Raw genomic sequence first — 18,173 nt, forward strand, 5'->3', positions numbered from 1 at the left:
ACTGAAGAGCAAAGCCATAATGAGATGCATTCAACTAGTAGACTTTGGCACTGGTTCAAAATAATTTCATCCAATTATATTTAGATGAAGTTTTTCTTTTGAAATACAGTGTTTAATCTAAACCAAAATTAGATTTCCCATTTAAATAGCTATTAGGAGCAACACAGTTCAGTTGGCTGATTTTTTAATCGGCTTTTATGGTAACAGAATTAGTTCTTCACTGTTACAGAATTTGCATTGAGATACATCTTTCAGCATCATGATGGTAGTGATGGCAGTTTCTAAATAAACTAGTTAAATGTTTATGCAGGAATGGCATCTAAATAAGTAATGCAAAACAGTAATTTCAAAATCTCATCTGAATATTCTGTGAGTTTCTGTGAGAAAGATTGTGATAATGAGGTCCTATAGCTGGAGACAAGCTTTATGAACTTTAGATGCAGATCCCTTAGGAATTTTACTTTAAGAACAATTTCAGGCAGACATGGGTTTAGAGGTTTCATCCCATGGAAGAAGTGTTGAACAGGCTATTTCACCATTGGATAATTTCTGTAGAAATAATGACCATAGTAATATGATGGAGGGGGGTCAGGATTAATCTGCTACGTTTGGATCTTTGAGGATAGAGGTGTGCTGTATCATAAAAGAAAGACACCTTCTGCTGCACAAAATGCTATCAGCAAGCTGCAAAGGCTGCCTTGAAGTAAAAAAAAACCCTTCCAATTGCCCTGATTAGGTGACAGAAGTTGATGAAAAATGTTTTGAGAATATTGAAGGGTAAGAATTATTGATGGTTCTTTTCCAGGAGACACAAGTGACTTGGTGCATTTTTTGGACATCCCTTTCCAAAATATCATTCTTACTTGAGCTAGCATATAGGGGCAGCAAATCCTTGTGGGAACTGTTTTTTTGCCTCCTGTAACACATTTCAGTCTTGGGCAGCTGGGTAATATTGGTCTGTAATTCAGAAAATGAGTTTGTAAAAGATTTCTGGTTAATTTATTAAAAAATACTCTCAGGGTAATGTTATGTAGTAAGTTTTTAGAACAATACCCCCACTGAGAAATGGAGTACTAGTGACTGAAGTCAGTGCATGTCTTAAGAATAATTATTTTAGGCCCTGGGTGAGTGGTTTCCCCTGTTGAGCAGTGATTTAACCAGCTGAGGAGCTGCAGACAGACACCCACACCCTGCTGAATTTGATGGACATAAGCAGCCACTTGGAAGTTGAGCATGTGGTTAAGTGCTTTTCTCAGCAGGGGCTCTGGCTGAGTTTTGAATGTCACTGTTATATGTCTTTCCAATATAAGAAAAATATGTTTTCTGCATCTCTTTATTACAGAATCTGTTCATTCTTTTGACATTCTTATGCTCCCTTTTCCCATAAGAAATTCAATTGTCTTTTCTACAACATTCTTTTCTACTACAGCCAGTAACTCCATCTTTGAAAAGAGGCTCAGGGATGGAAAGGAGCAGAAGAAGAACAGATGAGGTGTTTAAAAACTTTCATTCATATGCCCTTAGTAATAAAGTGCAAGGGGAAAGAAATTCAGAGCATGTGTAATGCATAAGTTGAATGATTTCTAAATAGGATTGTTTCCACATTTTCTATGAGCCATCAATAGCTTTTTAATGGTCCATCCCCAAATCCTGAGAGATGGTAGAATGTGCATTGATGCCCATCTGGTGTTCTGATGGGCTCCCATGATAGACAGAAGCATTTTTATTTTACTTTAGTTTTTCCAAGAACAGATTCTTTTTCTTTCAGAATAAAACCCTGCTTGCAAAAAAATTACTCCCCAAAAGAGGATGGGAAGTATCTTACTAACTTTCATTTTCCTTTCAACCAAATTCCCTGTGAACTTCTTCATAAAGGTGGTGTGGATGTGCATAATTCAGATGCCAGATCTTGCTAAACTGAAGAAAAATGTCTTTTAAATTTGCATGTAGAAGCTTTAGGCTGTAAGAGATCTGACAAGGTCAGTGTCTGCCAGTCAGCTGACATAGTCTCAATTCTAAGCTGAGTCTGTATATTAACCCAGACCGAAACTGATTTCAGAAAAAACACATGAAATGGGTTTTCTGAGTCCTAAGGTAATAGGTGCAGGTCACCTGTTAACACAGATTAGAATTTTCTTAATTTCCCAAGTGGGAGTTAAACATAATTCTAGATTTAATAACTTGCATTACAAGTACACATAAATGGCCTTTAAAAAATGAGAAATTTTGCTTTTGAAGCAGAACGATGAAGGTTGCAGCTGTATCTGTAATTTTGCAGTGTATCCTGTTTCTCTGGGTATGAATAACAAAGATTTGGCACTTTCTTCTTCTCAGAAGGTGAGAGGCGTGATTCTGTGTGTCCCGTGTCCAGGTTATTTGGTATTCTTTGATCTCAGTTCTTATGTTTTGGTCATCTCACAACTCTTGCTGGGTTCCTGGTTTTTGTGTTTTATGTTTGCTTGTCAGGGAGTGATGGAGAGAAGTCCTGGTCACTGCTTAGACCTTTATGGGCTGCTGCACACACTTTGGAGGGAAGGAGGAGTAACAGGTAGTTTGAAATAGAAACTACTCTGCCTTGTGATTTTATGCTATTTTTCCTCCCCCTCCCCCCCTCCTAACCTTGGATATTCTTGCTCTTAGTAAGGTATTATTACATCTTTTAAAGAAACTTCTCCTCCCAAGGTATCCCATAGCAGCATCTCAGGCTTTTAATCCAAGAAAGTTGCACAGCAGCAGAAACAGCTCAAGCTGGGTACCTTTGGGGAGGGATCCTGAAAAAAGAAGTTCCTGGGCAATTAAACAGTCTGAGTTTCCAAACACTTATGTGGCAGTTCAGACCAATAATATCAGGGTCTGGGGTCTTCCTGTTGCTCATCAGGTCTCTTCGTTGTCTCTGGGTGGTCTATACTGTTATCGTATCTTAGCTCTGAGGCTGTGTTTTCTGCTGATAGCTGGAACTTCCTTATCTTCCAGCTCCAGCCATCTCTTGGGTCCCTCTTTCAGGGAAGTAGATAAAAGCTCAAAAGTTCAACATATCTGCATGACAGTTCACAGCCTACAGCCTAAGGGTTCAGCCGATTTAGTAACTAGTGATAAGCAGTTAGCTCCAGACAGCTTCAGTCCCATGTCCAATATTCCTTAACAGCATCCATCACAATCTTCTTGCTCTTCATCCATCTTGCTTGTCATCTGGCTGGAACTCCTCTAGCTCATCACCCCCTTGAAAGAAATTTCACATCGTAAATGGCTTGCCATAGAGGGGGAAACACAAGGTGCCGAATAAAAACTTCATTACTTGTATCAGAGTCAGGGAACTAAATGTTTCTTTACCATTAACAAATCTGCTGTAGATAGGATGAAAATTAATTATATTCCCACCTGGCAATTCTCTGCAGCAAAATTCTGCTAATGCCCTTTGAAAATGTGAGTATGGTCTTTGATACGGCTGCTGGCCCAATTGCTGGGATTTTCACAACATATTTAGGTTATGTGTATGATCCTGTATTTCATAAGGTGGATGACCAAGACTCGTGGCTGAGGTCTGTTCTGATTCTTGCTTGCTTCTGTTGTCTTTTGCTGTGTTTTTTAGTTTTGGGTTTTTTTACATTTTACAGTGGGTAATGCACATGTCTGAAGGAATATGGAAGTTTCTGTCCTTCTCTGCTGTGTTCTGCAGGTTTTTTCTTCCTGCTGTGGATAGTCCATGCATGGAGATGGCTGGAGACAGAGAGCAACCAGCACAGGTTCAGCTGTACAGAGAAAATACCCAGCTAATTGTAATCAAATACATTCCATCCTAAGAAGCACTTCATGGTCCACCTACTTCTCTGTAGAAAGCTTTCTGTCAGCATTAGCTCTGCTGAAAAAACCCCAAACCTTCTCCAGCAGGAATCCTGTGGGCAAACAGGAAGACAAGCACTGTGAAAGATACACATTAAAGTGAATTCTAGTTTGCATTTCAGAAACTCTTTTACAGTGAATTAAGCTGAAGGTTGTCATGGATTTGAAGACCTTCATTGACTGTGATGATTTCTGGCTGGAAGGATTTGTTTATTTTGTTATTTAAGAGAGTGTCCCTCTTTGTTTTTCCTGTGTGATGAGAATTGCAGAAATAAACTTCTGCCCTGCTCTGGCTGGAGCTGTGTGTGCCTCAAAACTTTTCACAGAGCATGTTCACATACCATGTTGTATATTTTTGCTTTAATTTTTAACAACAAAAAAAAAGACTTTTAGAGAAATCATTGCTAGATGGTGTGCATAGGAGTAAAGTTAAGTGCTTAGGAGGCCAGTCTTTCTCCTTCTCCATCTTCCTTCCTTTTCCCACCTAAACCCAAATAAATTTAGTCACATGAAATGTCTGAAACAGAGCTGACAGATACCTTGCTGGGCTCTTCCCCTTGCCTTTGTGGCATGAGGGCAAAGCAAGCACAGGTGACACTCTAATGCCAGCCAAAACATGCTACAGCCCCTGAAAGAAGCAAGCAGTTGGAGGCACCTAAAAAGCCATGACTTTTAGGAGTTCTGAACAAAGCAACACTCTGTATTTGGGGGTGGATCGTGGTGGTTACTGCCCAGTGCTCCAATTTACTCTCTGTAAGAGGAAGTGGGAAGTAAGAAAGCACAAGAGCCAGCAGATGGCTTATCTTTTTCCTCTTGCTGACCAAAGGAACAGCTCTGACCAGTGGGTAAATCACTCCTGTTTTTCTGATGAGATGGCCCAGCAATCCCTGCCAGATTTAGCTGCAGCTCTTTGACTCTCCACTCAGGAACCTGTGGAGGGAAACCTGTCTCTGATGCTGAAGGAGAGGACATCACTAACCTCACCCAAAGCATTCAAGGTCCTTGTATGTTGAACTCGTTTTAGGCAGCTAAAGCCAACTAATGCCTCCAAACAAACTGACTATACTATTAATCAAGCAAGAGAGAAGTGAACTAAGCTGTAGAGATAGCTCCACCACCTTAACATTATTCCTTTGATTCAAGTTAAAGCAACAGGAGTGTTGCAGAAAGGGACCAGATGGTTCCTGGTTGGAAAGTTGGGTCTGAGTCAGCAGGACCCTGGCAGCCAGGAGGGACATCCCTGTGCTGGGGGCATCAGGCCCAGCATTGGCAGCCAGGCCAGGAAGGGGATTGTCCCTCTCTGCTCTGCGCTGTGGTGGCCTCACCTGGAATATTGTGTGCAGTTTTGGGTTGTTTCCTTTTGTTCTTAACACCAGCAGGAATGCACATATCTTCTCTTTATTCTTCTTCTCTTTTTTGGTGGTAATGATGGAGTTAGATGTTACACATGAATATCTAGCATGGAGAGATCTATGTCTTCTACATCCTACAAATTTTAATGCCCCCCATTAATGCTCTCCCTTCATAGAAGCCAAAATACTTGAAAGAAGAGGCAGAAAGTATTAGTTTTGCTGTGACAGTAATGTTCAGGAATGAGGATGGGACAAAGCAGAGCACTCTTGGTTCCATTGTGGCCCTTGACTCCCTATTCCAAGAAAGGTGTTTTAATGGCATGGTAGTACTTCAAGGGCTGAAAACATTATTGAGACAAACATAATAACCCCCCTTATTGGCCTACTAGATCTGTGATTCACAGCATGTGTCTGAGCTGTCAGTAGTGCTTATTCCACTGAAATCAATGAGCTCCTCCACGAGACAAGTAGTTATTCCCAGTTTTGAGATGAAGGCCACCAGTCAAAAAAAGAACATAATTTTTTCCAAAGGTAAAAAAGAAAAAAAGAAAAAAAGAAAAAGAGACCATGAGCAAAATCAGCAATAGAAGACTGATCTTCATCCTCAGGACCATGCTCCATCTTGACTCTCAGATGCTTCTTTTGGTAATTTATATATGCCAAGGGGAAAAATATGAGATAAGACAGGGGCTTTAAAAATGTGTGACTATACTTTTGTGTTTAAAATAATTCCCATGCAGCTCAGTATCTTCCTAGTGCTTTATACCCTGATGATTGATAAATCTCCTAGCACTAGGAAATAAAAAAGCTTTTAGTGTTACAGAAGGCTTTCTCTTACAAGCTAACAGTCCCATTGTGGTCATCACCATCTCTTCCTCCATTCCAGGCATTTTTTTTTCAAAAGCAAGAGCATAGGAAACAAAAGTTACAGAGATTTTTGCAATTATTTATTTTTAGGGAAATGAAGGATGAGTATATCTATCAAACATGCAAACAGAGGCTACTGCAGGAATCTACGAGACATTGCCAAGGCAATCATCACTTTTCTGCAGAGATCATAAGTGTACAACTGATATTTCACAGTGAAAAATCTATTGGCTTATTCTTTTGAATTGTGAAGCATAGGTGTCTTTGCAGTAAATGAACACAATGGGTTATTGTGTCATGATTACACCTGTTTGCCACCCTGGAAACAGCACTTCAGTTTTCAACTGCTCCAAGTGCATTAGTAGAAAGTCCAGGCATTGCCAGGGAACTCATTATATTGGGAACTGACTTAATTTTTAATCTGAGTTACAGAAATGTCCCTTAGTGTCCCGATACATTTAATATTTACTGCTTCAAGCAGGCAGGTCTCAGGTGGGAGAGAAGAGTAATTCCTTTCTGCAGTCTGCTGGAGTTATTTCTAACTCTAGTTAAAGTGGCAAGTTTCTTGCAGCTGCTTTTCAAAAGGAGAAGTATGTGACATGTGAATCAATTTGAATCAGGCCCAGGGGGCTACAAAAGTGTATCTGTGCATAAAAGCTTGGCTTTCACTTACTACAGTGTCACACAAATATACCTCCTTCATGTAATTTACTCACTTGGAGACAGAGTAGAACCAAATACACTTTTTTGGCTCTAGGGAGTGCTAGAACCACTTTTGAAACCAGCAGCAGCAAAAGAAATGTGTTTGCTTCTGTGGTCCTGTGTATTGCCCTGGCTGGTTTAGCGGAATATATGATTCAAGAGGCTAAAAGAAAAAAGCCTCTGATTCTGCATTTTCTCTCCCTTTATCCATCTTCCTCATTGCAATACTTAATTTCTCCTTACTGTAGAAATCTTGTGAGCTTCCTTATCCAGAAGGCTGAATTTTCATGTTTGTTCCATATACAGCATAAACAAAGTCGATCTGGTTGTTTCCTTTCCCGCTGCCATCAACAAATCAGCTGTTTCAGGCCATCCCTTCCCTTTGCTTTTGCATGAAAGCAAAGCAGAGCCTGTTACCCCTGTTTCCTCCACCTTTGTAACCTCTTAATGCTGCTTCTTTGTTAAAATACACAAGAGGTTGTGAAATTCTCTGTGCTGCAGGGTTCTCACATCTCTTCCAGAAACGCCAGCTGACAGAGAGATACAAAGCACCTTAGCTGAAAAAAGGGAAATTTTTGCCATTAGTCTGTGATGTTGACTTGTTGAGCCATAAGATTTTATGTCAACCAATTAGTCTTTTTTATCCTTTCATTTCGACTTCTTGGTGTTGGAATGAGGAAAGCAAAATGCTGTAATAAAGCAGCTGTGTGAGATGTATCTGTATGTCTGTGGTCTTCTGCCACTCTCCTGAATGGGTTGACCTTATTTTCTAAGTTAGAAGGTCTCTGAAGCAAGTGGAGGATAAGCGGATGAGAAAATGGATTTTCCCCTCTGCAGAAGCTGATATGTATAAGCATCAGCAACAGTAAGGAAATTATTCTCATATCTTACTTTAATAATTGATCTGCTCAGCTATTTGCAGACCTCCTTCCAGGGTCACTACCCACAGGATCTGTCTGCTGTACTGATCCAGCCACCAGAAAACAGAGTTCACGTGGCCTCTGTGTGAAAAAAATATTGGAGAAAACTGCCTCTGTCATGGGGCTTCAGCTGATCTCCTGCGCTCGGTCCTGCACTCAGAGCCATCCCAGGAGCTGAATCTGAGTGTCAGCAAAAAGACCCCCCTCCTCAGCAATGACTTTTTTCCCAACCTTGAGTAATTAGCAACTTGTGCTTTATCCTAAGGAGCAAAGCCTGCCCCACTGAGTCCATGTGTTCTGAGAGCTAAGAGCAAAACAAAATTAGGTTTCTTCACCTCCAGACCCTAGAGCCCCTACATTTGGAGATTGTATGCCAGGAGAGAGTGTCAGCCAAATTCCTTCTTCTGCAGGATTTTCTGAGTCTTTAGAGTATTAAGTATAAGTTAAAATACCTGGGGGGTTTACCTTCTTCCTCTCTTTCCCCCTCTTCTTCCCTGATTCATCTAGTTAAATCAATCTCTGTATGAGGAAGATGTATTCCAGCCCACGGGACACTACCTGAGTGAGGCTTTTCATCTCACTCCCCCTGTAAAACTACTCCTGGATTTCAAATCTTATTAGTAACCCTGTCTCTCGTTCTCTGTTTGCTTTTATGTGCTCAGGATGCCTTTTCTTCTATTCTTAAACTTTTTATGTATTAGCTGAAGCCATAATTCTTATGAAGGTGTCCATAGGAATGAAGATGCTACAGGGCAAATGCATCCTTAATTTAAGAACATCGTTATCAGGGAAACAGAAGAAGGTTACAAATCCTGGAAGGGATTTGTGACTCCACAGACTACGAGAACAGTCTGTGAGAACAACAAGCACTCTCTATATGCAGCTGTGACCTCTGAAAGCAACCTGCTGAATCCTGCAGAGCCCCTGTTGTGCTGAGGTTTCTCTGTATGTAAACACAAGCTGGTTAAGCTCCTTTTGGGTTTCTAATCCTCACTTAGGAATAATTCCAGAATAGCATCTGAAATGATGCTTTGAGTCTTGGAGTATCCTTATTTTCCTGACCCCTCTTCACGACAGATTTTTAGGGTTGAAAATGCATCACTGAAAATAATGAGCAGATTTGGGACTTCTGAAGAAAGATGATGCCCCTTTGCTAACTGCTGTGTGGAAAAGCGTGTTCATTGGTGTGTGTGTGCACCATTATCTCACACACCAGAGTGGAGGCTTGTGCTTGTATGTGTCTAGATGAAGGTTTTGCATGTGACTTCTTGTAGGCTGATTGCTTTCTGTGTCCCTCTGATCTGGAAAAGGCAGCTGGTGTGATTCCTTGTAGGTTCAAGCTTAGAACTCTGAATGTAAAACCACTTCCTTTTTTAATCTTTTGTGAAGCATTTTGTCTTGCTTGGCTTTTCTGTGTGCTGTTGTATCATAAATGGTAATAACTGGAGAACAGGCAGGAATATTTTATGATGAAGGTTAATTTGCTCCTTTCAGACTATGAAGCACCATCCATGGTTGGAGCCCTTATGTCCTTCTCGACCAGGAGCAAATGACAACTTGAACTCACACAGGTGCTTTTCGGCAGCAGCTCACTTGCAAACAGGAATGTGGGTTGCAGTTAAGGTTAAAGCCTGAAGTGCTGACCTGATGCAGAGGAAACTTGGCTGTGACTGATGCTCAGTGAGGGGGAAGTAGTAAGAAGAAAAATGGCATTCAGATGTGAATTTCTTCGAGGTGGATAGTAAATTAGGATCCTGGGTTAGTGTGAAAACTGGAAACACAAAAAAGCTGCTATAAAAATGCAAGTATGTCCTATTGACAAAGCAGTATATTTTTATTTATGAATAGAAGATACAAAGTATTCTAGCTAAAAGCATCAATGTTAAAGCCCTACTATGCTTTATACTGGATTCCTGTTCCATATGGGATTAAAAATCTGGATTCCTTAATAAACTTTAAAGTCTCAGTTTGACATGCAGAAATCCTCGAGGATATAGGATATGTGCTGTGCTTTGATGAAGACTGTGACTCTAAAATGTTGGTTGGAACTACTGGGCCAAACTCTACTCTCAAACCAACCAGGTACCCAGCCACAGAATCACAGAAGCTTCTGCTTCTGTGCAGGAATCAGGAACTTGATACAGCTTCATGAGCTAAAGGGGTTTCAAAAATTCATCTTTGCAAAATTTCATCTATATTGTAACTAATGGACTTGCAGTCATTTCCTTGGCGAGTGCTATTTGTGTGGCTTAAAACAAAATACTCTCTTTTTTGTACACATTTCTGCAAGAAGAGGTATGAATGAACATTTTGATTCTTAGGGTGGAGCTTGGGGATTTGCTGTGTGAATAATATAAATATACTTTTAAAATACACCCAAACTTAAAGTATTTAGTATTTTTTATTAGTTCAAAACTCTATGTCCCCTCAGCCTCCCTTGTTCAAAGGGTTTGCAACTCTATCTGCTCCAAGCCTTGCTAATGCCATTTCTTCCAGCACATGAAAAGTGACAACATTTTACAGCATAATTGCCAGGGGTGTGAATGTTACATGATATAATTTAACCACTTGTCGTATCCCATCTTTCCACCCTAAGGTTTTGATGTGTTTATCATGAGGTCTTTTTCAAGTCCCAGATACCTCTTGTTTAGTACACATGAGGTTGTGGTTTGCTGCCTTGTTTTATACTTTTTTTCATTCTTCCCAAGATGAGGGCTTGAATATTTTTGATGATTGGAGTTGTTAGAGTTTGAGGTTTTCGGTGGTTTTTTTTTTTTTTTTTTTTTTTTTTTTTTTTTTTTTTTTTTTTTTTGTAGGGGTGGAGAGAATGGAATGAGGATTATTTATTTGTTTATTTGATTGTTTTGGTAAGGAACTAGTCAAATATTTTTAAAGATACAACCAAACCAACAAGAATAGACTTTCTTCACCAACAGCAAAAATCCACCATGGGCACAGACTTATATAAAGTTTAAAATATAATATTATTACAGCACTTTAAGACATCACATTTAATTATCAAAATGGTGCTTTTTTGCTGCTTCCATGCAATGTGAGAAGGTTCTCAATTTGCCCATTGATTATCCTTGGTGTCCTGCTGTGACCTGGGGCTTCAGGGTTACAACTCCAGCCACCATTCTTACCCAGATTCTCCTTTTTATGCTAAATGTTACACTTTGGTAGATGTTTAGAAGTGCAGACAGTGAGAGCAGTATGCTAGTTTGGTAATCAGCAAAAGCTTGCTTCAGCTGCCTACTTTTCCAAAAGATTACATAAGCATACATGTGAATCTACTAAACTGTTTTCCTTGAAACTAGTTCCTGAACCGTACCATTAGTGGATCTCAGGTAAAATAAGGAGGGTTTTGGCTTTAAAGCTGCATTGTGTTTGCTAGCATTACAACAAAAAAATATTTTAAAGTATAAGAGCACTGCAGCAACACAGACAAATACTGGCACAGAGTGCAAAAGTTTTATGCTGCAAAAAGTAAAGTTTTACGCTGTGCTTTTACTTAAAGCACAGAGCAGCAGCTGTAAAAATTTATGTTTTCTGGCTTGCCATTCTGTACTATAAATCATGGTTAATGGAATCTTCCTGGCAAAGTCACTTGGGGATTAGGCTTGGGACAGGGAGCAGGAGCCTCTTGATCCATTGCTCCTGCTGAAGCAGTCAAAACCAGGAAACTGAGCAGGAGCAAGTGGATTTGGGTCTCACATCCCCAATGATGCCTAGTCCAGCATTGTGAGGGAATGTACTATCCTTCAGAACTGCACTTACCTTAGACTTTTAATCCATTGTCAGGATCAAAGTGAGGCAGTGGGGCTCCCACCCCACTGCCAAGATTTTTTCCTCTGCTTGAAGGTAGCATTTGTATGATCCAGCATGTCAAGCTGGGCACAAGAACAGGAATGGGTCTAAGTCCTGATGAACCTCTTTACTTTGGTGTTGCCATTGGTGGGATAAGACTCTGAAGGATGCTTTCATCCTGATGAAAGTATTTCAAGGCCCAGCAATTAATGCCCCACATAATTGCAAGAGCAGCTTACCAGAAGACCATTCCAGAAAGTACATGAGAAGAAGAGAAAATGAGGTAGCAGAAAGTAAAGTGTTTTTATTCTGCAGGCCCAAGTGATGACTTTAAGTCATGGTGATTGATAACTTCTGTAACATTTTTATGGCCTTATCATAAAAACTATGCTTTCTTCCCATTTTTTTTATCTTTGGCTGCTGTAATAATTTTTCATGGAGAGGCCAAAGGAAAAATATACAGAGTATTTTTCAAACTCAGTAAAACACTTCCTTCCAAATGAGCCTGTTCACAGGCCTTGCATTTCCTCTCTGTGATCTACTTAGAGAGGCCTTGGGAAGTAAAAGGACTTTGGATTCAATATATTTCAGCAAAAGTCTAATCTTGTTAGCTGAGTTGTACACTTTTGTCCAACAACAAAGATCCCTTTTGGAAAAGTAAAGTAGAGGTAGTGGACCCTTATGAATGTAATCAACCTTGGGGGTTTATTTTGTTCTTGTCTTTTTTTTTTTTTTTTTTTTTTTTTTTTTTGTCTGTTTGGTTATTTTATTTTATTTTTAACTGTTTAAAAATCTAAACTGGTGGGTTAGGGTTTTTTTTTTCCTTTTGGGAGACTGCAGGAAATGTAACAAGTTTAAAAAATATAAGATGTAAGATTGATGCAAAATCTCTTACTACAGGAAAAAAGCTATGATATGTTAATTAGCTGATGAGGTGTTGTAAGAAACAGTTACTGGCCCATGAAATGAAATGCTGCCCAATCAAAAATGGGGAATAATTAACACCTTTCCCTGCATGGTTACAGATAACTTATTAAAGTGAAAGCAGACAGAAGGGAAATCTCATTTTTTAATTGTCGTGTTTAAATGAGACTTTATGAAACAAGTGTCCTTCAGATTTCCTGCAAAATTCATCCATCACTGTAAGAGTTAGCTATTTTTAACAGTCTTCTACCAAAATTAGGAAAAGGAGACTGGAAGAAACTCTGGAAGTGTGAGAACTTTAAGAGGAGAAGCAGTCATCTGATAACCAAGATACTGAGAGAACTTTACTAAGACTTCACTGAAATTAGGATTAAATGTATGTTTTGTTCTGGCATAGCCTCAGCTTTACTTTTTTTCCCCTGTTTTGCTCTCTCTTCCTTAAAAGAGCAATTTGGTTAAACATTGTATTTGGTTACAGGGCATGACTGCTGAGGCTGAGAATGCCTGGTGCTGAGAATGTTGCAGGTGACCACTTGCCAGAGGCTGGAAAAGTGTCCAGTGCACCAGTGGCTCCACACCGCTGTCATCACACAGCTCAGTTACACCTGATGCAAGTCTGCCTCTTCCAAAACTAGCAGAAAGGAGGTTTTAGTGATGGTGATCATTTGTCTAGAGCAAGATCAACTGAGCACAGACCATATTGCTGCTTATAGAGACACTTGCATGTGTTGGAGATGCTTCTCTGACACTCAGCCTGAAGAATCATCTTATTAATGTGAGGGATGGGGAATAACAACAAGGCTGCAGTTCATTTGGCAGGTTCTAAGGACACCATCCATCACCCTGAGCTCAGATCAAGTAGCACAGGAATGGCAGGCTGGTCCAGCAACACATTAAGGCAATAAAAAATTATTTATAATGGATGAGTAACTTTAGAAATAATGGAAACCATAAAGATAATTCACAATCCAAGCAAATAGAAGTCTGCCACTTCTCTGTGAAGTCCTGCCTTTAATGGAAGTGTAGAATTTCAGATTCTGCAGATGTCAGATTATTATAAAGACAACATTTCTCCTGGTATACATTTAATAGTTAATAGTAGTGACCAACTCTACTGGGAAACTACAGGAGTTTGGAAGTACTATCCTGCGTCCTGTTAGACTAAGGCCACACATTTGAACTGCCTATAGATCCTGTTAATGCTGGGAGTAGCGTTCATGCACCAAATGGAGGTGATGAGTTTAAGTGCTTGTTCTCCAAGGATATCTCTAGGGAAGTGTCTACTTCTATAGCTGCTGTTAGTCTTTTAAGAATGACTGAATCAATTTGAGCAACAAGCACTTCCTGTCCTCAGCACTTCTAAAAATAAGTTTCTGCTACAGGAGTTGTTTTAATTAATGCTGTATGAAGGTAGTACATGCTCACTAAAAGTATTTCTCTGAAGATGTTTCTGCTCCACCTATTCTTCTGACATGTTTTAGATTATTGTTTGCCATAGTACACTGACCTCCAACTCTTCTGACTTCTGTAACAACATGATGTTATCTAACAGGGTGATGATATGCAGGGTGTCATCCTGGATGAAATACAGATTGGATTGTGCTCTATTCTGCTCTGACTTAAAGCAGGATTGTTGTTAATGACTTTTTAAAGGATGATATTTATTCACAAATGCTTGTACTCATCAGTATAGTCCTGTTCTGCCTAGCAGAAGGCATGTGTGAAAAACGAGGTTCACTCTCCTGTGAGAATTTAAAGAGTTTAATATAAAGACAATAAGAGACACATAAAATAAAGCAAAGGGATAACGGCCGGGTGCCTTGGCGCTCTGCCAAGAGCACACCTGATGCTAGAGGTGAGTCCTTTTTATACCATTTTTACTGTCTGTTCTCTATGCATATTCAAACTTTTCCAGGAGCTGTTCTGCACGGCCACTCCTTGGTTCCGCCTTTTTAGAGCATGCGTAGTCTTCTGCCTTGCGATTGTATTTTTTGATTCTTGGGCTTGGGCTCACTAGGTAAGAGTCGATGGTAGAGTGGACCTCTCAATTCTCCAGACAGTCAGGGCTGATTGCAGCTTTGGGCCTCTTTGCCCCCCGGGCAGAGCGGTGATAGCGGCTCTGGGCCCCCCTGGCCCCCCCATTCTCCGGGCGGAGCAGCCTTTGGGCCCTTTTGTTCTCTGGACAAAGTGTTGATTAGCAGCTTCTCGGGCCTCATCCTCTGTTCGCTTGGAGGTTATCTTACTTGCTCACACTTGCTAACATTCCTGCTAAAAAGAGAGAAAACTACATCCACATAGCAAAAAGCATTTCTAACATTATATAATATCTACCTTTATACTTGCGAGAAGCCAATATTATAATATGTTTGTAACATATGTAAAATAAATACTGAAAGAAGAATTTCAGATTTATCTGATAAGAAAGCAGTGCAATTTCAATGAAATCTGCACAAACAATATCCTTCAATATTGCTGTATAGCTCAATGGACAACGGTCAAGGGCCACAAGAGAGATCACGGGCAGCATCTTGTGCTCCTTTTGCAATCTCACAAAGCATAGGAAAGATCCAGAAATGTCTTAAATGTGATGATTCACTTCAAACAACATCTCACAGACATCAAATCCATTGACGCTTTTATGTCCTGCATTTAATACCTTTTATAAGCAGTGGCTTTTCTACCTGCATTGTGGTGAGGTACTTTGAAGCAGCTTGAGTAATTTGTGCTCTGCTACCACAGGTCAATTTATACTTACTTGTAAACAAGAGTAATTGAAGGAGATGGAGCCTACAGAACAGATTTAGCTTTTTAAATGATACTGAAGACTGTCTAAATTCCTCCTGCCTTTGATGCAATCACATTCTCACATCCCTTAGGAAGCTGACTGCCCGAACACTCATGATTAGCCAGCACTAAAATTGCACACAAAATGGCTGTGCTTGTAGGGAAGGATACCTCTCTCACTGAAATATTTCTGTTTCTTAATTCACTGTAATGAGCAGCTGCTTCCAAGCTGTCTGCAGTCCTTCTTCACAGTTAGTCAGAACTGTTGTCTTATAATGTCTGCATAATGTAAAGTTTTCACTTTTCTTCTACTTTCAACTAAATCAGAGTTTGCTTGAATTTGAGAATTGTATGCTGATGGGATTTAAATACGTCCCAGGAAATTGCTTTGTTAACTGATGGCATCCAGACTACTGTAGATATGGTACAGAGAAAGTGTTCATTTTTCTTTGTTTTGATGTGGCCTTTCTTTTGCCACTGAGTTTTTTTTTTTTTTAATGGAAAGTACAAGCAGCAACCCCTTTTTTTCAAATATTATACCAATCAAGGAAGACTCTAAGGCAAGTTAAGAAACACAAAGAGCAGTTAGAAAGGCCTACAGTACTGAAACACTGCCTGGGTTTTTCCCTAAAAACTGTGGATTCAAATATCTGAATTACCTCCAAAACAGGTTAGGTCTTGGATGTTTGTTTTCCTACAGGTTTAGTTTCAAGTTCAAAGTTAAATACTGTCCTGGACCTAAAGGCCTGAGGTCCACCTTAAGAAGAGACTCGTAAGATTAATTTCCTTGGAGGAGACAAAATCAGTGTTTTCTAGTGCCATGCTCCTGTCACCTACAAGAAGAGAATAATAAGCAAACTTATGTAGGATTCTTGGGCTTATCCTTTGGTAATTTACTCTAAGAGGACTTCTGAACTGTACACATGGTTGATTTCTGACATGGTGAATGTGCTTCTGAAATTTAGGCACTTGGATGTGATTCTGCAAAGAGTAATGGGGTTTTGGTGACTGCTTACTGATTATTGCAATTGTACATGCAACAATTAGGTCATTAGATAATTAGATAATTAAACCTCGATTAGATAATGAAACACAGCTGCCTATAATTCTATTCCAACACACATTACTGTTAAGAAAGAAATTAGCATTAAAGTGATGGATTAATCACAAAGTTTTCACACCATAGATTTTTAGCAGATTTACATGCATTTTGAGGAAACCGTAAACCATAATACAACATAATATTAAAATACTCTTGAAACAGACAATTATAAAGGAATTTTTAAGGAATTAATCTCTTTCTTAAAGTTAAATGTAAATACTCCACTATTTCTCGAAAGGAATAGGGACCTGTGGGACCCTGATGTAGTTTGGAACTAGAGCCTCTGCCAGTATTCTACATTTTTATTTTCATTTCTTAACCTGCCATAGAAAAAACAGCAGATCACTGACAAACAGCAGTCTGACTCAGAAACAAAATTAATTCTGGTCCTGTAATAGAAGACTGATTAAAATTTCCTCTTTGGTTGTTCTCATATTTACTGTGTTGTGAAAGACAGCATAGTCCTGTTAACATATCACGAGAACTATGCAGTCTGATAAATGCAGTGTTTTACATTTGTGCTGTGAATGTCCACCACAAAAATACCAAATGACAGCAAAACAACAATAAAAAAGGAGAGGAAAAAAAAACCAACACAAGAAAGGCCCACATAAAACGAAACTCTCCTGCTTTCATTAACTTAAGATTTCTTCTTCAGGTTTTTCATCATTTGATTTCAAACTCTTCATGACCTCTCTGTTGATACCATCTGAGTACTAACTCTGCTATAATATGGCCTTGTTAAAATCTCTTCCCTCTGATTACTGATAAACAGCAGAGGCTTTCACTGATTTACTCTAACGTGGTACAAACCAGGTATTAATTCACTTTCCTTAAGAAATAATGAGTGTGTAAATTGCCCCTGTGTTTGAGCCTAGATGGTGGTTGGTGCACAGACTAAAGGACCCCTCTCTTATACTCCCTATGGATTGCAGCAAACTGTAAAGGAATTTTTTTTTTTTATCATCTGTGTGCAAGCAATGGATTATCTTCTGTGGAAACGAATGGGAGAGTTGCACTTGATTGATGGAACAATGCTTAATTTTTAATAGGAGAAGATTTGTGCCCCTTTTGCGTACATGATACAGCACCTGCTGTTAAGGAGGGCTTTGTTCTTCATTCCATTTGAAGAAGTTCTAGTTATGGAATAGCAAACTGCTTGCCAAATGTTCCTTTGTTGTCCAAAATCAGTGCAAAATATTGAATTTTTTCTAGACTTCTCCTGAAGTGGACATCACGAAAAAAAGCCTAAGTTCTGTGCTAAGTGAGAGCTTGTTGTCTCAGAAATAGACAGTTTTGCTTCTTAAAGAAGAATCACAATCTCAGTTTTAATATGAGATTCTTTTCTTCTTACCCTAGGTTTTTATTCTTCTCTATTTTTCTGGCTCTATTATCACCACTTGCATATCAACAGAGCACATTACTCCTCAGCCCTACCATTTGCTTTGTGTCAGTAACACCCCCAGCAAAAAAAAAAAGTAAAATTACATGCCTGTTTTGATGTTGGTTATACAAAGAAAGTGTATAAAAATCACAGCATGTAACTATAACATGACTGAAAAAAAATCTGGTTTAACCTGCTTGCTTTTCAAGCATGTTTGTTAGTGGAGCAGGCTGCTGAGGACATAGCATGGTCTGTGTATTGGCAAGGTTTTCTTTTCTTTATAACATGGTAGTTTATCCTCTGTACTTGAAATTTTTCAGATTTTAACATCCAGTTTTGAATTTTTGATGTTCAACAATCAGCAGGTAATGAGCAATTGTGTTGTGTGTCACCCATGGGTTTGGGAGTTTATTTCTCTCTCTTTTTGTTGTCTCTTTTTTTCATTACTATTATGATGTTGCTGCTCTTGTTGGTTCATTTTCTTTCAGTTA

The sequence above is a fragment of the Corvus moneduloides genome, chromosome Z (assembly GCF_009650955.1).
Source record: "Corvus moneduloides isolate bCorMon1 chromosome Z, bCorMon1.pri, whole genome shotgun sequence".
Lineage (NCBI taxonomy): Eukaryota > Metazoa > Chordata > Aves > Passeriformes > Corvidae > Corvus > Corvus moneduloides.